Source organism: Hyperolius riggenbachi, chromosome 5, assembly GCF_040937935.1.
Source record: "Hyperolius riggenbachi isolate aHypRig1 chromosome 5, aHypRig1.pri, whole genome shotgun sequence".
NCBI classification, from domain to species: domain Eukaryota; kingdom Metazoa; phylum Chordata; class Amphibia; order Anura; family Hyperoliidae; genus Hyperolius; species Hyperolius riggenbachi.
The window spans coordinates 372,320,913-372,344,629 of record NC_090650.1 but is presented as its reverse complement, the minus strand read 5'-3'; the positions used below and the strand labels follow the sequence as shown (position 1 = coordinate 372,344,629).

At 44.2% G+C, this 23,717-nt stretch overlaps 1 long non-coding RNA gene across 1 annotated transcript in view; it reads left to right on the top strand.

Annotated features, from left to right (window-relative positions):
• Positions 1-3,464: 3,464 nt before the first annotated feature.
• Positions 3,465-23,717, top strand: part of LOC137517810 (uncharacterized) — a 39,296-nt gene continuing 19,043 nt past the window's right edge. The window contains exons 1-2 of the long non-coding RNA XR_011020674.1: positions 3,465-3,500; positions 6,166-6,226. This is a non-coding gene — a long non-coding RNA (uncharacterized lncRNA). The remainder of the gene's footprint in view (positions 3,501-6,165; positions 6,227-23,717) is intronic.

Genomic DNA, 23,717 nt, shown 5'->3' with positions numbered 1-23,717 from the left:
GCATTCAGCCAGATGGCAAAGCAGTGCAAAGGAACATAAATTACAAGTTACCTTATATAAAGCAGTTCAAGTATAGCTCCATTCAGACAGCTAACTAAACAACATACTGTATGCGGGAAACAAATTTGTTGTCAAAAGTTCTATCAGTTTGTCTAGCCAGGCTTATTATTGAAATAGTCCTGAAATACAGAACAACCAGCTCTGTTTCCAGGGGTGTAAAACTTCACATCATGGGGCCCTTCAGGAAAACATTCAATGTTCACAACCTTTCCCTTGTCTCCCCTTAGTGACCCACACACCATGGGGGTCCACCCAGAGCCGGCCTTAGAGTACGCGGGGCCTGGGGCGAGTGTCATATGTGGGGCCTAGAGGAATAAGTGAAGGCCATGTACCGTACCACCACAGTCACGGGCTTGTCCACCTCTAAAGCAGTATGCCTTATTATTGTTTAAAAACTTGTTAAAGGCCCCTAAGCCAACCAATACAGGAACAATTACAATAGGTAATGTAATCAAACTGTACCTGTCTCTAGCTTCCCAGCCAGCCTCTATCTATCCCTAGCTCCTCATGAAACCTAGCACCAATCCCCAGCCAGTCTGGAAGCTCCAGCCTGAGCCCCCTCTAGCTCCAGTCCATGCTTGACTGACCTAAATGCCCCTGGGGCCCTCAGGCTGAGGCTCTTGCATGTTACCTTAATCTGACATTTGGCAAGCTTCATGTCAGTGCCAAAATACATTACAAAAGTAAAGCATGCTGAAGACGAAAACCTAAGCAATAAAAGTGTGTGTGTGTGTGTGTGTAGGGGGGGGGGGTGTAAAATATAAGGTGTGTAAAACAAAATAGGAAAATCTGAGTATTTGTGAATGGCACACTGCTCAGAACACAAACAGCTAGACTTCTGTAGTCCTTTCCTTCACCGCCACCAAAATGATCATGGTATGGCGGGCATGACATGGGGGCCCTCTTCATGTGCGGGGCCTGGGGCGATCGCCCCACTTGCCATCCCCAAAGGCTGCCTCTGGGTCCACCATAATACAAGGATGGCCATAAAACAAGTGTGACCATCAGGATATTTACACTCATAACATAGGTAGCCACAGAAACACCTGATCTTGAGTATCAGAGAAAGACAAGAGTTACGCTTTTCTCCTAGTGGATTAAAAGCACCAGAGCTGCAGCCACTAGGATACACTCTATAGGCAGTAGCAGTGTTAGGGGATCTTGCCAAAGGTCTCCTACTGAATAGGTGCACTGCTGGCTTACTGGCTTACAGTTAGAGCTGAGATTAGAACCCAGGTCACCTGTATCAGAGGCAGAGCCCTTAGCCAGTACACTATCCAGCTACTGAGAAGGGCAGGTTAGTAGTTGGAGCCCTCCAACACCTTTGGGCCCCCTTGCAGGTGCTGCTCCCCCTAGCTACACCACTGCCTATTTCCCATCCCTTTCACTACTCTGCAGCACAGTGATCAATGCAATCTCTTTCCTGTTGATTGGAGAGCGCAAACTACCAGTTGACTGATTAAATGATCATTTTACTATTCCCTGATGTAAAGAAGATGACATTGGAAAGGTAGGCATACTCTATGCCATTTATTAAAAATAGATTAGACTTCAGATTCAACGTTTCAATGATTACACATTGATTGGACATGTTTAACCCTTTCTGCTCATATGTCCCACAGGGTAGGATATTGCAACTTTTCCGCTCCTACCGTATGTCCCATGGTGCGGGACACAAATATGGCGGCAGTTTGCAGGCTCATATGCAAGGCCAGATTTACACTTTTACTGCCCTTAGGCCAAGTATGTTGGGGCTCCCCTTCCATGTGCAGCAATGTCCCTCACATTCCATGTGCAGCCCCCTCTTCCTTGTGTTACATCCATGCATGCAGCCCCTCTCTTTTGTGCAGCTCCCATGGGCATCAGCTTCATTTTTTCATTTATTGCTCCCAATTTGCAGCCTTCTTTGTCATATGTAGCAGCCCTTCTTTCATGTCCAGGTGCCCCCTTAGGCTGTAGCTGCCCACGGCCTGGGCCTTTGTGGCCTTTCCAGAAATCCAGCCCTGCTCGTAGGTTCCACACCAGAGGACCATTTGGGCAAATTACTGTTCCCCAATGGATTGAGACCATGCCCACACACAAAGAAACTGCTGAAAACTGGAAGTGCGCAATCAGGGAGGCAGTTACTGGCTGTGCGATGGGCAGGAAGCAAGTGACTGGCTGCGTGATTGGGAAATGTTTGCCCAGTTATTGCCAATGAGGTGATTCTCGTTCCTGAAAAGAGAATCACAATTGTAATCCCAAAAAAATCCCCAACTTTAAAAACGACACCAAAAGGACATCAAACTGACATAAAAAAATTACCATAGGTTAATGTGTTGTAAAGAAAAAACACATAGCTTGTTACGATATTAGTGACAATAGCATGTATGAGGCGTACGAGAGGAATCGGCGCGGGAGACTTGGGCGCAGGATACAGCCTATATATGGCTCATCCTACTGCTGCACAAGTTCCCGGCCATGTTAAATACTATCCCCCCTCCAGGCCGCCATGGATGGTGGGGAATGAAATAATTCGGCTTCCAGCAATTGCTGGAAGCTGAATTATTGTGTTTTAAAAGTAACTTCAGCTACGGCTTCTGACGGCGCCAAAGTTACTCCTTGTGCGCTGCTATAGCCGTAATTCCTATTACGGCCTATGGTGGCGCCGGCTGCACCCAAGTCTCCAGCGCTGGATTCACTGTGTTCGTGTATGAGAGCTTTGCTATTAACTGCTAAAGTTGGCACAAAATGCAAAATTACAGTTCCTGATTACATTTACAAACAAAATTAATTACGATTTTTCACAAAATTTCTCATTACGGTTTTGCATCATAATAGCAAATTACGATGCAAAATTACGATTATGTGAAATTTATGCTCCTTACTAACGTTGACTTGTAAAGCTCAGTAAGGGTTCTGCGCATGCATGGTTAAGTCTTTCGAGTACCATGCATGTGCTGAATCCTTACAGCTAAACGCGTGATGACGGGCCATGTGATGGACGGCCAGGTGCCTGGACTGCAATAGTGCAACTATGACCAAAGTCGTGCACCTACGGAAGTCACCAGCGGGACCATGGAAGGGACCCAGAGGACACAGATGGACCTTGCAGGCTATGGGGGCTGAGGAAGCCCCAGGTAAGTCCTGATTTCATTTTTTGATCTCTGCTCAGCATCCGTTTAAGGTTTGATTATTGAAGATTAATCAAGAGGGCCTTGATTTTCAGAGGATTTTAAATAATAATTTTTTTTATCAAACTAAACATCTCAAATCTATTAAAAATGCACAATAGTTTATGGTCAGCTTTACAAAGCCTTTTCCTCATTTCAAATGAGAAAAGGAGATACAGTATCTAGGTGATTATAGGTGCAGATAATTTACTTACTCCAACTGTCTAGCTAACTGACACTCGTGATTAAGAACTGCTAACATGTCCAATGAAGTCCATTCTGGCTGGAGTAAGCAGAATCTCTGTATTTGTAATTGACTATGTATCTCCTTGACTTACTGGAGCTGAAGAATCATTGCCCCTGTCACTACCATAACCATTGACTAGTGTAAATGTATATTGGCAAATACTCTGTAGCAATTTTGTTGAGAAGTGAGCTGACCATGTGATAATTTGCTTCACTAATGGTTACAATTTGGAGCTGACTGAAAGTCATAAAACACTAAAACTCAATAAAAAAAATAATTGTAGATTTGGCACTAGAATATTGGTATATCATGTTTACAAGCGCTTTGAGTCTGAGAGGAGAAAAGCGCTATACAAATGTTGGAATTACAACAAATCCCTACTATCCTGCACCAGAAGGGATCGCCTGATGCCAGATACATGTGCTATAGCTGTCCATAATCATCTCTTCTTTCCTAACAGCTAAGCTCCCTCTTCCTGAGACCCAACCCTAGTCTACCCTCACCTCCCCAAGGTAAACCTTTTCCTGATGCTTACTTTCATCTTTCTCTTAACATGAAACCCCTCCTGACACCTACTCCTAACCTGCCACCTAAAATAAAATCCCAAACCACTTAAGCAAAGACATTCGTGGGCACCAGATCAGGAAGCTTACAATTTAAATCTAGGAGTAACAACAACATGATGGTTACAGATGTAGATTTTAAATACATCACCCTTCCAGGGCTGCAGTCCGTCACAAAGGTGATAGTCAACAATTGTTTTGCGTTAAACACGCTTTTTCATAGACATTTTTCATAGACATTACTCCATGACATTAGGCCTCGTTCACATCTGCTGCGCTGAAAAAGGTGTGAAAGTGCGTGGTAAAAGACGCATGCGCTTGTGCGCGCTTTAGTGTGCGTTTCTGTGCGTTGCGCTGCGCTTCTTTAAAGCACGTTTTGCTTGTTGTACCAGCAGCAGTTGTCAATAAAACTTTGTTTTTGTATGTAAATGTATTTTTTTCTCCAATTAGGGGTAAAAAAGGCATGCGCTTCTATGCGCTTGAAATGCATGCAACCCTACGTTTCTGTAACGCTGCTCAGCGCAGCGCATAGATGTGAACCAGCTACATTTAGTTACATGGGAAAATAAATACCTTGCTGATCGCACAGGGCAGTGCGCTGTAAAAAGCGCACAGAAACGGCCCTGATGTGAACGAGGCCATGATAGTGATGAGCGTAATGACCCAATTACGATTATGCGAAATTTTGCGAAATTTCACGTAATTCGCAAAATTACGATTATGGTAGTAATTGAAATTTTGCGAATTTCACGAAATTACGTGAAATTTCGTGTTTATGGGGAATTTCGTAATTACGATCTTTTTTGTAATTACGATCATTTATGTAACACAAACAAATCAGAATTTCGTGTTTAACACGCAAATTCAACCTTTCTCAAAATTGTGTTCCAGTCCACAGGCTCCTGATACATTTAAAGCGACAGCACTTGCAGGTACCTTTGCATTATCAGATATTGCAAGACCCAAAACCAACTGTCTCGGCATGACTGCTAAGTGCACCTTGACAAAGAGCACCTGTCTTAGAATTAGCTGCAGGTAGAGCCTCCTGATGCATTTAAAGTGACAGCAAGTGCAGGGGCCTTTGCATTATCAGTCATTGCAATCAGTAATTGCAATCAATGTGTGACTTTCCTGGGTTTATTCATTACCTAAATGTGCACAATTACTATTAGAAATGAAATTACGTTTCTATGGAAAACATGAAATTACTAAATTTCGCGTTAAGCGCAAAACTATGAAACTGAAATTTTGCTTACGGAATTCCGAATTACGGTTTGTACGGCAATTACAAAATTACAAATTTGTGTTGTAGCAGCAAAATTTGCGTCCGTAATTAAGGAAACACGAGATTTCGAACATTTCAGCTCAACACTGCTCCATGGCATCTCTTTGTGATGCCTTACCGTCACCTTCCTCATAATATAAAGTACTTCCTGACCTCTAACACCTTAACCCTACCAGATTAATCTAATTTGCACCATAACTTATCTCCTAATACTGACCCTCTTAAAATAATGGCTAAAGCTAACTTCGAAGCCTAGCCAGTACTTACCTTCTTTTAACTTCACCTTGATTCTGAAAGGAGAAAAGCGCAATATAAATGTTATTTGTCTTGTCTTGTCTTGTCTAGTGCCAAATCCAGTAGCCAAATGGATATTATGGGTTTTATACAGCTATTATATGGCTATTATATGGCTGAACAGTTATAGGCTAAATTGCATACACTAAACACCAACTTTTAAAGTGGACCCAAACTAAAAATACAAGATTTCAGAAATAAAATCTATTTTCTAAATTATAATAATAAATATCAGCCTTTTTTCAGCTGCATGATGACAAATATAAAATATTTTACATTTAATGGAGGAACCCCTCCTGGGACAGAAACCGGCAAACTGGTGGAGTAGATGGTGTCCAGCAAAGGAGGAATTGCTAATGGCTGTCACCTGTATAACCCTAGTTATAAAAGAGAAGAGTGAAAAGCATGCACTGAAATGCTCATAGGCTTGAAGGAGTGTTTATTTATCTTTGTATGTGTTAGAGTGGTGCAACTAAATATTTTGAATTAAAAAAAATGTTTGGTTTGGATCCGCTTTAACCATTATCTACCAATCATGCCATGTCCTTGCTTTACATATTGCAGCACCAGTGATGTTCAAGCCCAATCAAAAGTTCAAAATGCAGTGCAGTATAAGTCTAAAGAGGTCAGTTATACACATGTCCATATTTTTACTGGCCGATGATTGAGCAGTTGTACCATATAAAAGTGTGCATGGTAATTTGGGGGAGAGATATTGCAGATGGTTGAATAATGTAATGCTACCTATATTCTACTATTGCTATTCAACATTGGTGCCTATAACAGTTCCCAATTTCTGTGTTGCAAATCGTGCCCAAATTATGTCTGATAGAGAGAGACATACCCGGGTTCGAAAGCCAGGCATATTAACTGGACAGTGCCCAATTTCTGGGCCACAATTCACCCAAAATGACCTGCTCCACTCCAGTGAAAGGCCGTGCTCTTAAAATGAACCCGAGGCCAGTGAAAATAAAAAGTTTTATACTTACCTAAAAGAGTGAAGCCTCTGGATCCTCCAGAGGCTTTCCATATCCTCCTTCTGAGGCCATTGCAGCTGCCCGGGACCTTCTGAAAGAGTGGGAATGCACTCTCATTCATGCAGGCCTGTGTGGATGAGCGGCCTTGGCTTACTGAACAGGCATGGCTGTACAGGTTTAGTACACAGCAAGGAGCGCGGCCACACAAACATATCCAGCAGGCTCTTATCGGATATGTTCAGAGGGAGGAGGGCACGGGAAGCCTCTGGACAATCCCTACATAGGTTAGTATTTAAATAAAAAAATAGAAAAACCTTTCAGTACCAGCGGTCTCTGGCCCCTTAAGGACCAGAGACTGCTGCCACACATAGCCGCTACCACCATACACACCATACACGCCACCTGTCGCCTTTAGCCACCCACTCTGCCGTCTCTATGACAGCAGAGCTCTGTGTGCCGGTCAGGAGCTGCTTTTATTGGCTCCTGACCCTGTGATCAATGTGAGCCAATGACATACCTCCAAACTTTTTGAGATGAGAAAGAGGGATACTTAAGCCATGCCCCTGCCACAACCCTGATCACGCTTATGTTACACTCCTAGGCACGCATGCCATAAAGATTTCATAAGAAAAATATGTTGCTTTATAATTCAAACCACACCCGGGCCTTTCTATTCTGGTTCATTTTCCTTCATACTAACATTTTAAAATTAGTAAATATATCAATTGAAAGGATGGGAATAAAGTTTAGAGTCAAACACAAATTTTTAGTAGAAAAATATATAGATTTATATAGAAAGAGGGACAAAGTTCTGAAAGAGGAGGACAAATGAGGAGGAAAGAGGGACAGAGGGACAGGGCCCCAAAAGAGGGACTGTCCCTCCAAAAGAGGGACAGTTGGGAGCTATGCAATGGGATTGGCTCACATTGGTAAGAGGGTCTGCCATTATAGAGACAGCAGGGCAGAGAGAGTGGAGGCGATGAGAGTGGCGACAGTGCATTGCTGCGGTGGGCTGAAATCTACACCCTGACAGGAATAACAGCCTCCAAACCAGGCGTAGATTTCAATCACTGCCGTCCGGAAACGGTTAACACCAATACACTATCCAGTGGGTCAAGCAACAACAAATAAGCAATGAATGGTTAAGAAAGGAATGTATTATGTTTGACCTCACCTTAATACCTTAAAGCCATTTCATTGTTCTCTGCCCCCTTTATCCCTCCTACCCTCTCCATCAAACAGTACCTGGTCCCCAGCTGTAGCAGGGATGTGTGGCTGTACTATGCTCATACTATATATACTGCAGTGTTGTTCAAATGATCGAGCAATGATGACTGGCGTCTGCTGGCCAGATAGAGGCAGGATATTGCTCTAGCTGGAAGTTAGCAATTGTGTTTGCTTGCAGTTGGCATTCAGTTTAGAGGTGGTGGGGTGAGTTCCCTGGAGGTGAGAGTTCCAGGGCTGCCCACACTTCCCTCTAGGTGTCGCATGGTGGTTTGAGGCCCCAGTGAGTGAGAGAGACCTGGGGCCCCTGGGCTGTCATGTGGACCAGTGTTTGTGATTTTATCATTAAGGGCGACCCTGCTCTAACATGTATGCATCTTTACACTGTGAAAAAGTCTCAAACTACATGTAAGAAATATATTTGCTTTTTCACATGATATACTGAGATGTTTTTCTATTGTGAAAGTGTGTTGAGGAACTTTATGTCTGTTTTTAAAAATCCGAATTGAATTTGGATCCGGATACCCAGATACCTGGATCCGAATCGGATATCCGAATCCGAACTTTTTGGTATCCGAGTAAACTCGTATATCCGAACCCAATATCCTGGATATCCGGTCGGATTGAGATATCCGGGTTGAAAACAGGGAGTGGCCTTCAAAATGGCTTAAAATGCTTCCAAAAGTCTCTGCAAATTACATAAATCCCTTTTGGAGGCCTCTCTCTCTCTCTCTCTCTCTCTCTCTCTCTCTCTCTCTCTCTCTCTCTCTCTCTCTCTCTCTCTCTCTCTCTCTCTCTCTCTCTCTCTCTCTCTCTCTCTCTCTCTCTCTCTCTCTCTCTCTCTCTCTCTCTCTCTCTCTCTCTCTCTCTCTCTCTCCGAGTTTGCTAAGCTAAGCACTAGCTTAGGAGGTGCTAGTGCTATTTGGATTTTAAAAACTATCCGAATTCCTATTCAAAGATCGGATAGTGGAAAAAGTTTGGATTATCTGGGTAGTTCGGATACCCGAATATTGGATGAGCACCACTGGATGCATGAGAGTGAAAGATCTATATTTCATCAAGTGTAGCATTAGGCATGGAACCCACTAGGAGCACTTTTCTGAGCCCTTTGTGATTTGAAAAGCTCTTGCTAATGTAATGCTATGGACGTGATCTCACTGGAGCGATGTGATTTTATAAAAAATCCCCATAGCATTCCATTAGCAAGAGCTTTTTTCAAATCACTAGCGCTTAGAAAAGGCTGCTAGTGGGTTTGAGCCCTGAATCTGAGAAGAGCAGGAGTCAAAAAGGTGAAAGCTTATAAAGCTCTGAATGTAAACTTATGTATGAAAAATTGAAATGCAGTCCTGTGCTGTATTTTTTCAAGGCATTTTAAATAGTCAAATACCAGAATCTAACCACACACAATTATTTTTGTTGCATTTACTTTAGACAGAATAATTGTCATCAAAACAATAAAGCTTAAAATAATTTTTAATCAGGCGTCGAATACATTAGCATAACATGAATAATTAAAATATTTGAACTGCAGATTATTTCTAGTGCCATCAAAACAACATATCCTTTATAGCTAACAAAGCGCGTACTATGAAAGGACTTGCAAACGATCGACATCAATGCGGCGTATAATTATTTGTGCACCTAAAGCCAGTATGGGCAAATAACAATTTCTGCATTATGGGGAATTAAAGAAACCAGCAACCCTGATTGTGTGCCATGCCATTCGAAAAAGAACACCTGGGGTTTAGTTCAAAAGGCCAATTAAAGATGAACTTTGGCAAAATAGGAAATAAAATTCACAATAAAGTAATTAGTAAAGAATGCTTAAATAGGCACCGTAGTGACATATAGGAGAATGTACTAAATTATTCAGAATACCAACTTTTACATTAATCATCCTGTGTTCACCAGCAGAAACATTTTCTATATCTATATATTGCTGTATATTGATATGTGGCCCTGTCCGCTCTTTGATATCAAAGCCTACGCTGTTTGGCAATGTGGAATTCTCCTCCCAGAGCATTCTGGGAGCCCAGTTATTTTTTTCTACTGGCTTTGGAATACTGAGTATACAAACATTCCGCAGAGCTGCATCTGACAGCACTAAGAATAATTTCAGAATGTAAATCAGGCAGAGGAAAGGGTGAGGAAAGATTTTACAATACTGACTAAATAATTTATAAAGGAATTGTGTAAAAAATTAAGAAATTTGTATTAATTACCTTATTTTCAGTGCAATTCATCATTAATGTTTTTTTTTTTACTAGTATGAATACTTGAATTGTATATCTTTATGTGGTTCCTGACTCATTCTTCAGTGAGAGAAAGTGGCATTGCACAGTAATGTTAGTGTAACAATGTGACAAAAAAGCTGATTAACTGTCTACTCTGATCAGCAGACTGGGGATCAGGATCCCATCAAATCCTGGGGCACCATAGCAAAACTTTTTTTTTTTTTTTTAGAATCTTTATTTATACCAAAAATGTTTTACAAAAAGTCATCAGTAATACATATCAATACATATCATATATCCTGGTATCCACCAATTACATCATTCTGGTCCCTTTTCAAGGAGACCATTTCTGCTAAAATGTAGATACTCCTAGTGGACATCTTATTAATAAGAGGGTGTTAACCTTATATCACCATATTATAGTATTAATTCACCTCCGTTCCCAACACTAAATATTCCATCACACTTTCTACCAACCACTCACGGTCTGATAGTCCTTCACTTCCACACACACCACTGCCATTCAGTCAGTCGGCCCCTCATAAGAGAGGTCACCCGGGAGGGGAAGGGGGAGGAGAGCCCCCGGAGCCACGAAGAACCAGAGTGCTTTCCTCTTTAACCTTTCTTTTTTCTTCCTTTTCCCCTAGTGAATGCCCATCTCCTCTTTCTCTTAATCCCTGCTCATCAAAGATGCATATTTCTCCGTGCCCACAAATACATTCCATTTTTCCCAACTCTTCTCTGTTAATTGTTCTCCTTCCCTATTTTCCTGTACCAGTTTCTCCATCTGGGAGATATGTGTTACCTCCCTCAGCCATTCCGCTACTGATGGGGGGTCCACTGATTTCCAGTGTCTAGCTATAAGTATTCTTGCTGCATTTATTAGATGTTTCACTATAGAATTCTTATATTTTTTAACACTAAAGGGGTTTACATGCAAGAGATAAAAGTCTGGGTCCTCTGGAGGGACTAACCCAGTTATTCTTCCTAGGTATTTTTTAACCTCTGCCCAAAACGTCTGGATTTCCTGGCACTCCCAAAATATATGAAATAAAGTTCCCCTTTTAGTCCGGCATCTCCAACACCCGGCATCCGCTCCTCTGAAGATCTTATTTAACCTATCCGGCGTATGATACCACCTACTTACCATTTTGACTCCTGACTCCTGGATTCTTGTGGAGATCGAGCTTTTATGGGCGAAGTATAGTATCCTCTTCCATTCGGTGTCTGTATATTCCTTTTGTAGGTCCCTTTGCCACTTCTCTCTCCACTTCAGAAGATTATACATTTCTGAGATGGAACCTCTATTTTGTCCTACTCCCATACACATTTTTTCAAAGGGCCTCCAGTCCGCTTTTGTACCTTGCGACCTTAGGAATGATCTGATTTGAATCAAAGACCATTCCTCCAGTCCAGGTTTCTGTAATGTCTCCTTAAGCACGGGAATTGAGACCCAGTCTCCTTCCTTAACCAACTTAAATGCTCTGATTTGTTTGGGGTCTCCCCACTGCATAAATGACTTATTATGCCCCGGACTGAAATCTGGGTTGTCTATTATCGGAAGGAGAGGCGAGGGTCGATTAATTAATTGAATTCTACGGGAGTACAAAGATAGCAATTCCAGGGAACATCTAAGGAAGCATCCTGCGGGGTGTACAATTGGGGTTTTCCTCTTTAACCATGGAATCCCTGTTAAGGGTGTCTGTATAAGATTTTGCTCCAATCTCACCCATATTTTATCTACTCCATTTCTGTGCCAATCTATTATCCTCTTTAGGGCTCCTGCTGCGTGATATATTTGTGGGTTAGGAACCGCAGTCCCGCATTCTCTTTAGGCTGTGTCATAAGCCTATAATTAATGCGTGGTGGCCTAGAATGCCAAATGAATTTCAAAAAATCTTTCCTCAATGTGTCAAAAAAGGCTTTAGGTACTCTTATCGGGAGAGACTGGAACACATGCAGCAATCTCGGCATGACGTTCATTTTTATGATGTTAATTTGTCCGAACCATGAGAATTCTGGTCTATTCCAGTGATTTAAATCCTTTTTTATTTCTTGTGCTACTGCTTTATAGTTGCTATGGTATAGTTTCTGAGTGTTCGGGGAGATGTTTATTCCTAAGTATTTTAATGTGGACGTCGTCCAGCTGAATGGGAAATTTCCTCTTAGATATTCCACCTCCCATTGTTCCATGGCCACCCCCATAGCTTGGCATTTAGACCAGTTGATCTTAAACTTAGATAAATGTCCATATCGTTTAAACTCAGCCATCAAACATGGCAGGGACACTCTTGCTCCTGTAAGAAAAAATAAAAGGTCGTCTGCATAAGCGGCCACCTTATGCATATCCCTTCCTACTTCCAAGCCCTTTATATCTAAATTTGCTCTGACCTTTCTCAGGAAGGGTTCTAATGTTAGCGCAAATATCAGCGGAGAGAGGGGACATCCCTGCCGAGTTCCATTAAAAATCTGTATAGGTTCTGAAGGTACCCCATTAACCCTGATTCTTGCCGAGGGGGAGGTATATAGTGCCAAGACTCTGCGCAGCATGTTCTCTCCTAATCCCACATGTCTGAGGGTAACTTCTATAAATTCCCAGTCCACCCTGTCGAATGCCTTCTCGGCATCTGTCGATAGGCACAAGACAGGGGGCCCAGATACTTCAGCCAATTGCATAAGCATCACTGCTCTCATGGCGTTGTCATAGCAAAACTTTTAATGCCCGCCTCAGATTTAATAGGTCTTCTACCGCTTAGCGGGGGTGGTGTATATCTACTGGGATCCTTCATAAAAAGAATAACCATATTCCCCTCAAACAACAGTTGCACCTACATTCTCCCCCACAACAGGTGTATCCATACTGTTCCCACCTCCTTACAAAACAAATATACCCATGGTGTCCCCTCAAAACTGATGTAATAACTGTACAGTGGCAACCTAAATCATTAGAATAACACTCCAGTGTATGAGTTTGTTAAGGGAACGGTTTGATGGAGAGAGTAGGAAGGAAGAGGGATGTGGCTTACTGCAGGTGGGGTATAAGCAAACTCATAATGCTTCTTTGTTGGCCATTCGTTGATAGTTTGTAGGTGTCGTTTAGAGACACCTCTATAGTTGCTAGATTGTTGTCCGAGATGGTGTAATTTCCCTCCAGTGTGTGTGTGGCTTAATAGTTGTGTTAGCTTTCATAAACAGCAGGAGTCCTAAACAGGACCTTGGGAAGGTCTATGTTAGGGCCCATTTCCACTAGCATTGTGGATCGCGTCACATCCAGCTGCAAGCACTTCCGGCCGCCGGCCGGATATCAAGATGCAGCGTCATGTGGCTTCCCTTCTGCAGCAATGGGTAATCGCATGCGTGCTGCGGAAAACTGCAGCATGATATCCCTAATTTCCCCCTTGTCGCATCGTGCCGGATCACATAGGTAAATTTGCGTCAATGGAAATGACTTTATGTGAATTGGTTGTATTTTCCTTGCGGTGCGATGCAGTGTGGTGATCGCATCTCATCATGTGTAGTGGAAACGGGCCCTAAGTCATGACTACTTGTAAGAGTACAGTCCCTCCCCCTTCCCCTTAGGAAGTGACCGCTATAGCCAAATTACCATATGCTCCTGTGCAGGGATTATTTTAGTAAAATGGAACCATGGGCATAGATGAATGGGGGGGGGGGGGTTCCCTTAGATTTTTATACTGTACTGACAGTAATCTTGTGACCTAAGCAGCTCCCGACTTGTGGACCCCTAATTGAAATATAGGGCTTGATTCACAAAACTGTTAGCATGGCTGTTAACATGGTTATCGTGAATTTTTTGCGCGTTAACGTTCACGTTCATGCGATAACGCAATTTTATTGCGCTAACGCGCAAAAAGTTTGCGTTAACGCGTGAACGCAAATTTTTGCATGCGATAACCCTTTTTCGTGCGACACCTCACACGAAGCACTTTTCACAGCGTGCTAACAGTTAGCACCGTTTTGTGAATCAAGCCCATAGTCTACACTAATCATCTACACCTACATAACAAACTCCCTGCTGAAACTTCTTGCTGGTATTTTGCTCACCATAAATTCACCCGATGCTGCCAGCACCTCTGCTGCCATTAAAATATTGTTTATGCCCAGGGCTGGATTTATCATAAGGCAATGTAGGCAAGTGCCTACAGGTGCCTAATGATGGAAAGGCGGCCCACTCCCCTCCCCTAGTGCCTCCCTCTTTTCTTCCCTATGCAGAGTCATGATGCAGTGGCAGTCTGACTGTCTGTACATAGTAACTGAAGCGAATCACTGGCTAATGAGCTGAATAATACCAGTGAGCAGTGATCAGTACAACGTAACTGAAGGGTATCACTGCGTAATGAGATGATTAATACCAGTGAGCAGTGAGCACAGTACAATGTAACTGAAGGGTATCACTGCCAAATGAGATGAATAATGCCAGTGAGCAATGAGCACAGTACACAATGTCACTCACAAAACTTAATGAATGAACAGCACTGGCAGTGGCAGTGTGACTGTCTGTAAGTAGTAGCTGAAGAGTGTGACTGGCTAGCTGAATACAAGTGAGCAGTATACTCTGAACCTGCCTGCTTGCACTAAACACACTAATCACCAGTACACTCTGACTACACTGACTACAGCAATGACTCACTGGCTAGCTAACTAAATACAACTGACAAGTACAATATAAGAGCACTGTTAGGAGAAAAAACGCTGGCTTTTGACACAGAAACCGCGCTTGCTGAAGGAACAATGGCCTGGAGATGATCCTCTCAGTACCAGAGTCTAGCAAAGACGGAGCTTTTCCATCATGGCCGCCGCTTGACATGCAGGAGGGGAGGGCATAGCCTCCCCTCCTGTGATTGGTTGCTAGGGCCTGGCTGGGGGCCTCTGATTGGCCCAGGGAAGTCACTTCCATCTACTTCCGCTATTCACAACCTAAACACGAGTTCTGCGCCGTTTTCATGAGCGTGAATGCGTTCATTCACAGTCTGCCGAAACGGATTTTAGTGAATGAAAATGGATCCACGGCGACAAATACCCGTGGCGGATAGCTGAAAAATGGTCGTGGAATCACGGAAAGTCGTGATCACGACCTCCATGCGAGCATCACTGCTTCTGTCCGCCTAATACTAAGGTGCAGCTGTAGCTACCTATGATGGGCAAGGGAAGTAAGGGAGAAGTGACAGCTGGGCCGCCAGCGCACTTGCGGTGCGGTAAGGTGGGGGTTTGAAGCTTCATGGAGGGGGAAGTCTAGGGTTCCAGGACATCTGTGCTTCTAAGTTCCTGTGAGTTAAATGCAGACCTGTTTACACCTATGTAATGAACTCCCTTCTAGAACTTCCTGCTGGCCTTTTGCTCACCATAATGAATAAGTAATGAATAAGTTGCTTGGGGTTCTGGACCATTGCCCAGTTGACCCAATGCGTGCCCTTCCTTTTCATACAACACGGACTGTGGTAAAGACAATTGCAGTGGATAAGGAAAACCTTAGAAAAAACACAAAGACACCGGGAGACCGGATAGTGCAATATGTTTAATAATTGCAAGATTTTGAAATTCAATGAAGTCAGCACTCACAAGTGGTGGGTTGCTAGAAGAGCAAGCACCAAACAGCGCTAGAGGAGGATAACCACCTCCAACCGGGTACAGCTCGCTGTCTGTACAGGTCACACTCTGCATATGAAGAACCTGAAGCCTGGAGGCCTGAAGGGAACACCCCTCGAAGGAGGGGTGTGGCTGTGAACAACACACGGAGGAGAGGCACCCAAGAGGATAAAATATTTAAAAAACAAATTGAGGTTGCTTACCTCATACAAGAATTCACGTACAGTACAGTAAGAAAATTAATTTATTGAGTGCTCAATAAATTCTTTTTCTTACTGTACCGTAAGTAGAGATGGCTCGAACCTCTGATTTTTGGTTTGCAAACCTCGAACGCAAACGCGAACTTCCACAAAAGTTCGGTTCTCGTAAACTTTCGCGAACCATGCCTTGTAAGGGTTTTTTCGCCTTCCTCTGGATCAACAGGGATATGTGAGGGAGCAGGCTGGTGTTGTACTTTATACTGGTTGAACTCGATGGACGTATGTCTTTTTTCAACCAAAATAACTATGTAACTATGTAACTATGAACCACAATAGACTTCAATGGGGAGGCGAACTTTGAAAACTAGAAACATTTATGCTGGCCATAAAAGTGATGGAATGGAATGGAAAAGATGTTTCAAGAGGTCTAACACCTCTAGGGGGGCATGGCGGAGTGGGATACATGTCAAAAGTCCCCAGGAGAAATCCGGATTTGACGCACAGCAGCAAGGGCAGAAATCACATTGCATGCTAAATTGGAGGCCTAAAGTGCTTTAAAACATCTTGCATGTGTATAAATCAATTAGGTAGTGTAATTAGTGTACTGCTTCACACTGACTGACCAAACTCACTGTGTAACACACCGCAAACAGCTGTTTGTGTACTGACGGCCGTGCTAGACTGGTGCGCACCATAGCCAGAGTGCAGGCAATAGCGGGTTTTCAAGCCCATATGGTCGAAGGGGAATTGACACATGTACATGCCTTTTGTTTTGTTGCTGGAGGCAGCTGCAGTGCAGCCAGAAAAATTAGGCAAGCATGTACACGCACCAGAAAAATTATTATAGCGGCTGCTGCTAGCAGCGTGCCTCATTTATTTTAATAAAGGTGAGGTACTGAACACTTTTTTGACCTAGGCCACTTCTCTTCTCTGTGATAATGCCTCCTGCTGGGCTGAAGGTCCTTTCTGACAGGACGCTTGAGGCAGGGCAAGACAGAAGTTGGATGGCAGCTGTCACACACACAGGTACTGTGAACAGGTGCAGTGACTGACTGGTATATAATATAACACTGCTTGCGGTCACATAGGTAGGTGCACTGAACAGGTATGCAGTGATTCGTATTACAAATGTGCAGCTGTCACACACACAGGTACCGTGAACAGGTGCAGTGTCTGGTATATAATATAACACTGTTTGCGGTCACGTAGGTAGGTGCACTGAACAGGTATTCAGGGATTGGTATTACAAATGTGCAGTTGTCACACACACAGGTACCATGAACAGGTAGTCACTGAATGTGCTGGGCCTGGCAGTGGCACAGTAGGAATTACCAAGAAGCCAAGGGCCATCTGCGACTGACTGACAAGGCTGTATATGCAACAAGTGTCTGTGGGTCATACACACACACAAAAAATAGATTACAAGAACAATATTAGGTCTCAAAAAAGCTGTTGAGTGGTGCTTCTTAACAATAAGTATCAGCAAGGAGCAAGCTAACAAGCCTAACAAGAGCCTAACTAAGCTTTCCCTATGTCTCTTTGCAGCAAGCTCTCCCTTCTCTAATTACTGCAGCCACACGAGTGAGTGAAATGGCTGACGCTGCCTGTCTTTTATAAGGGGGGGGGACTCCAGGAGGGAGTGCATCCTGATTGGCTACCATGTGTCTGCTGACTGATGTAGAGGGTCAAAGTTGAGCCTAATGATGTAGTATAGGGGGCGGGTCGAACTCGCATATAGTTCGCAGTTCACCACGAATGCGAACCAGTGATGTTCGCGTGTTCGCGTTCGAATGCGAACCATGCGGGCCATCTCTAACCGTAAGTGAATTCTTGTACGAGGTAAGCCACATCAATTTGTTTTTCATTTTTTAAATATTGTTTACTCTTGGGCGCCTCTCCTCCGTTTGTTGTGGTAAAGACAAGCTAGAGCTAACACAAAACAGTCATGCTGATGAATATACTGGCTGGCACTGATAAATATCCACACTAAAAAAGTACATAGCCAGAGTTCAGGGGCAAAAGTCAGAAAGAGACAAAGACGTACATTAGTGGACAAACTAACATTCATGAACTTCCTCAGTGCTGCTGATGTATAGTCTGATAGCCCTGACACAGGCAGCTAGATGGATAGACACAAACACACAGCCATAGACAGATAAACAACTTGCAGGCTGATTCATATTTCTGACAGAGTGTCTAGCACTAATTTACATTGATGGGCAGAATGACTGGTGTTGACACGGATAGATGGCCCGGAAAAAAAGTGGACACGTTATTTGCATTGACACAGACAGATATATGGCAAGACATAAATAGACGTACTGCATGTAGACAAATATGCTGGGTGACTATGACAGGCAGATTGGCTTTAAACAATGACAAAAGGAGAAAGGACAAGTTAACATTTAAAAAAATATACACTGTTGGGCAGTGAGGTGCTTATATATTCTTCAGGGCTTACAAATGGATTCTTTATACGTTTATATGTGTGCATTGATTACTGGATTACTCATGCAGAATGCTATAAGGGAGCAGAAACTGCAGCAGGTGGTTTCAGTGCACAGAAATTGTGAGCTGGAAGGGTGGGAGTATTTACCAGCAAACGTTTTGTTATATTAGTGGGTATTATGGCAGGGGTTGGTAGGTTAGTGTTAGGTAGAACTGTGGCAAACAGAATTTTCCGTTCGCGAACAGTGAACGTGAACTTCCGTAAATGTTCGCGAACAGGCAAACCCAGCAAACCGCCATAGACTTCAATGGGCAGGCAAATTTAAAACCTACAAAGACCACAAAATGTAAAACATTGTTTCAGGGGGTCTTGCACCTGGACTGAGGCATGCCTGGGGGAGATCCATGCCAAAAGTCCCACCAAAAATTACAAAGTTGATGGAAAGTCGGGTTTTAATCCCTAAAGGGCAGGAATCACATTATGCAGAGAGCTCTGGGTATCAGTGGGCTGTGGAGTGTCACACACAGAGAAATGCAATAGTGCTATAAGAATACAGTAAAATAATAATGCACTGGAGTTGATCTGTGCGTGCAACTTAACGAGGCAACAACAATAGCAGTATTGTGCACACAGCTTTGGGTGTCAGTGGGCTGTTGAGTGTCGAAAAAAAAAAAAACACCGGAGACCGACATGCTAGACAGTGCTGCTAATCCAGATTCCGGATATCCGGGTAACCTGGATATCCAAACTTTTTTCAGCTATCCGACCGGATTCGGATTCCGGATACCTGGACCCAAATCCGCATTGCACTATGCCGATATTTGGTCACAATCCGGCGGATATCCGGATCCGGATACTGTAACTAAGGAGATGACGTCCCTGACATCATTGAGCCAATCAGAGGGCTCCCAGGGGCTCCCAGCAGAAGCCCTAGCTACCAATCACAGAAGGGAACCCTGGCCAGCCCCACGTGACCTCATTGAGCCAATCAGAGGGCTCCAAGCCTAAGCCCTGGCACCCAATCACAGAAAGGAACCCTGGCCAGGCCCCCCTGTATAAAAAGGAGGGTTGCCATGATGAGGAAACTCATCCTGGGTTGTGAATGCTCACTAAGAGACATGCTCCAGTGCTGCTGGCCTAGCAAGTGCTGTATACAGTGATAAACCTAAAGCTGTTCAGTGATTAACCCCTTCACTATCACTACACTATTGTTAAATTGTTAATTAGGTAGCTAGCTGCAAAGGATTGCGGAGATGCCGCCACGCGGTCTGGCGGCGGGGCGGCTGTCTCCGCGTTCAGACCGGCGGTTTCCGCACAGCAGCATGCGTCTGGTTTGTCTGAGCGTTCTAGCGCACACAGATGGAGAGCTACGCGTGCGCGCTGGAAGGCAGGAGCTTTATGCCAGGAGGAGAGGGATCAGCTGATCAGGTTGGTCAGCTGATCCCAGCACAGACTGTCATTGGCTGAGTAGCGCTGGGTGGCGCTGAGGAGCGCTGCACTATATATGGATCTCGCTGGTCAGTCTCAGGTTGTCTGCCGTTGCGAATACATACGTGTGAGCACTCAGACCATAGTCAGATCCCACAGTGTGTTAGAACCAGGTGGACCTGGGAATTCACACTTAGCCAGATTACGCTTGTGTCATTATTGTGTTATACTTTAGACCATTTCCAGGGTGTTGTGACCAAGGACCTCACACCCAAGCTTAGGAATACTGTGTCATTGCTGTGTTATACTTTAGACCAGTTCCAGGGTGTTGCGACCAAGGACCTCACACCCAAGCTTAGGAATACTGTGTCACTGCTGTGTTATACCTTAGACCAGTTCCTGGGTGTTGAGACCACGGACCTCACACTCTAGACTAGGCCTCTGCTTTATCTGTTATGACCAATTGCTCTCTCGACCTCTCTCCTGATTTCTGATTCGGTACCTTTGCATATCTGCCTACCTGTTGCCAAACCCTGCCTGTACCTGGTTACCGAATCCGCCTTCTGTCTCTGTACCTTATCTGCTTGTGTGTTGCCGACCTGGCCTGGCCGACCCTTCTGGCTGTCACTCATACCTTAAGTGTTCAGTCTGTCTGTACTACCTGTGACACTACCCTGCCAAGTGTCAGGTAGCTGCAGAGACCTCCTGTTCTTCATAGAGGCCTCTCTGCAGTCCAGTCAGGGGCTCTATCCCTTAGGAGTCCTTTGGCTGCAGTATAGTCTGAATCCCAGTATTGCAGGGAATCACTGGCTCGCAGGTTATCTCTATCCCCTTTCCTAGGAGATAATTCACACACAGCCAAGGGCCACCTGCTGCTCAGGTGGTCCATGCTCATTGTTATCTGCGTCTTCCGCCCCACGGGAGACAGCCTACTGTTGCACCAAAACACTTACACTTTATCAGGTGTCCAGTGGTTAGTCATACTTGTATTATTGGTGATTCAGCAGATCATCAATAATCGGGTATATATCTGTATTGTTGGTGATACTGCAGATCACCAATAATCAGATTCTCTCTGTGTGCTGACACCAATTGTTACACTAGCTTGATTTCATTTAGTGAGTGGCAGTCAGAGTGTGTGCTGCAGGGCTGCTGCAGCTGCTATGTGTCTGTATGTGTGCTGTGCACAGACCAGGCCAGCTGCTGCCTGCTGGCCAGCTAGCCTTAGCTACAGTATAGGTTAGGTTAGGTTAGGTTAGGGAATAGGATTATTGTGTTATTGTGTAGTTAGTACTATAGTACTGCAGTCAGTGCTAGAAGTTGTTAGAGTAGTAGTACCACTGTGTTAGCTTACTACAGAACTGCTGTGCTGTGAGCAGTGCCAGTGTGACAGTTAGTGTGCTCTAGTGTCTTCTCCTCTACTGTCTGACTGTCACTCGGCACCTGGCACTTGGCACTTGGCACTCGGCACATGCCAAGTGCAAAGTGCCAAGTGCCAAGTGCCACGCGCAAAGTGCCAAGTGTCAAGTACAAAGTGCCACATGCAAAGTGCCAAGTGCACAGTGCCAAGTACAAAGTGCCATATGCAAAGTGCCACGTGCCAAGTGCCACTGCCAAGTGCCACTGCCAAGTGCCATGTCCGGCATGCTCCTCGCGTAACGTTACACCTACTGCTACTGAATTTCCCTGCTCCTGCTGCCTGTGCTGCTCACACCACCAGGGTGCCACAGGCCACTGCTGCTGTGCTGATACCACCTATATTTAAAACACAATTGCTGCGTAATTTTTTGAAGGTGTCTGGGCTAAAAACATTCATGTCCCAGATGTGCAGTTGGACTTTGGACACCAGGGGCTTGATTCACAAAGCGGTGCTAACCTACTTAGCACGTCTAAAATCTTTAGACGTGCTAACCGGGGTGCTAAGTAGGTTAGCACCGGATTTCTCAATCAGATCGCGCGCTAACTTTGCGCGCGCAAAGTTTTATGCGCGCTAAGTCCCATAGGCTTTAATGGGCACTTCGCCCGGTGCGCCCTGCACTCTGTGCAGTTTTACGCGCATAAAGTTTTATGCGCGAAAAGCTCGTTTAGACATGCTAAGGGGGTTTTCACAGGCGTACTAACAGGTAGCACCGCTTTGTGAATCAAGCCCCATGTGGGCTGCATGACTGCTATCTGGAACCTAGTCCTGATGTTAATTGACAGCCATTTTTTTTGGGGGGGGGATTTTAATTCCCCACATCATCAATTAGTGTTTCCCTTTAAAAAAAAAAATGATGCTACATGCCTCATTTACCCTAAAAAAAACTTTTAAAAGCAATTTAAAGGCCACTTCTGGTTTTGCTATCCGGATATCCAAATCCGCCCGGATACTGAGGTCGGATATCCGATTCGGATCGGAAAATTTTGAACTCAGATATCTGACCCGGGTCGGATATCTGGGTATCCGGATCCGAATTGGATCCGGATTTTGAAAAGGGGTATCCGAGCAGCACTGGTGCTAGCCCTCACAAAGGCAGTTTGGAGTGCTTTCACAGAAAATGAGGAAAAAAAACATGGGCCTAGCTAATGCTTTCCCTATCTATCTGCAGCAAGTCTGACCCTGTTCTCACTAACAGTCAGCAGCCAGCAGAGAATGAATCCAAGGAGGCCACCGCAACTGCTTTTTGATAGGTGGGTGGGGGGAGGGTCCAGCAGGGGGTGCTAGCTGATTGGCTGTCAAGTATGTCTGCTGACTGTGAGGTAAGGGGTCAAAGTTTGGCTCCATGATGATGTTTAAGGGGCAAGTCAAACACGTCATATGTTTGCAGAGATCATGAACAGCGGAAGTTTGCTGGATACTGTCCGCCAGCGAACTGTTCTGGCCATCTCTAGTTTTGGGCATTGGTAGAGGGAGGGTTAGTATAAGAATAGGTTGTGTTGTAATTATCAGTGGGGCATTCATGTGGGACTTGGTTAGGGTTAAGCATTGGTTGGGGTTAGGCTTCAGTGAGGTGGGGGTTTGTTAGTTAGCATTAGGTGTAGGTGGGGAGGAGGTCATTTAGGGTTAGACATTGGTGAGGGAAGGATCTTCTAGATAACCACTAAGAGTTTTTACCTATTGAAGAACTGAAGATTAGTGATGTCGCGAAGCTCCGATTTTCGGTTCGCGAACCCTGTTCGCGAACCTCCGCGGGAAGTTCAGTTCGCGAAAAAGTTTGCGAACCGCAATACACTTCAATGGGGACGCGAACTTCAAAATTTACAAAAATTTCTACTAGCTGGAAAAATGATAGAAGACATGTTTCAAGGCTTCTAATATCTCCCTCCTCCCTTCTACCTATTCTACCAACACTACATGCTGAAGCTAGCCTAGCATGTACCATTTATGCTCAATCCATTTATGCGCAAAAATACAATTCCGCGGAAAGCGGTGACCATCCCTACTAGAGAGAGAGAGAGAGATGAATCTACCTGGCTATCTGGGGTTCTCTTTGGACAACTGTTGAACACAAAAGGCAAGGCCATGCCTGGCTACATATCCTTAAAGAGACTCTGTAACAAAAATTGCCTCCTGTTTTTTATCATCCTACAAGTTCCAAAAGCTATTCTAATGTGTTCTGGCTTACTGCAGCACTTTCTACTATAACAGTCTCTGTAATAAATCAATGTATCTTTCCCTTGTCAGACTTGTCGGCCTGTGTCTGGAAGGCTGCCAAGTTCTTCAGTGTTGTGGTTTTGTGATGAATCTCCCCTCTCCAGGCCCCTCTCTGCACACTGTCTGTGTGTTATTTAGATTATGGCAGATTCTCTCTTCTCTCTTATCTTTTACAAGCTGGATAAATCCTCCTCTGAGCTGGCTGGGCTTTCACATACTGAGGATTACAGACAAGGGCAAAGCTGTTTGCAAGAAGAAAAGAGCAGCCTGAAACTTCAGTGCATGAGAGCAGAAGGGGGAAAGAAACACACAATGATCTCTTGAGATACAAAAGGAAGGCTGTATACAGCCTGCTTGTGTATGGAT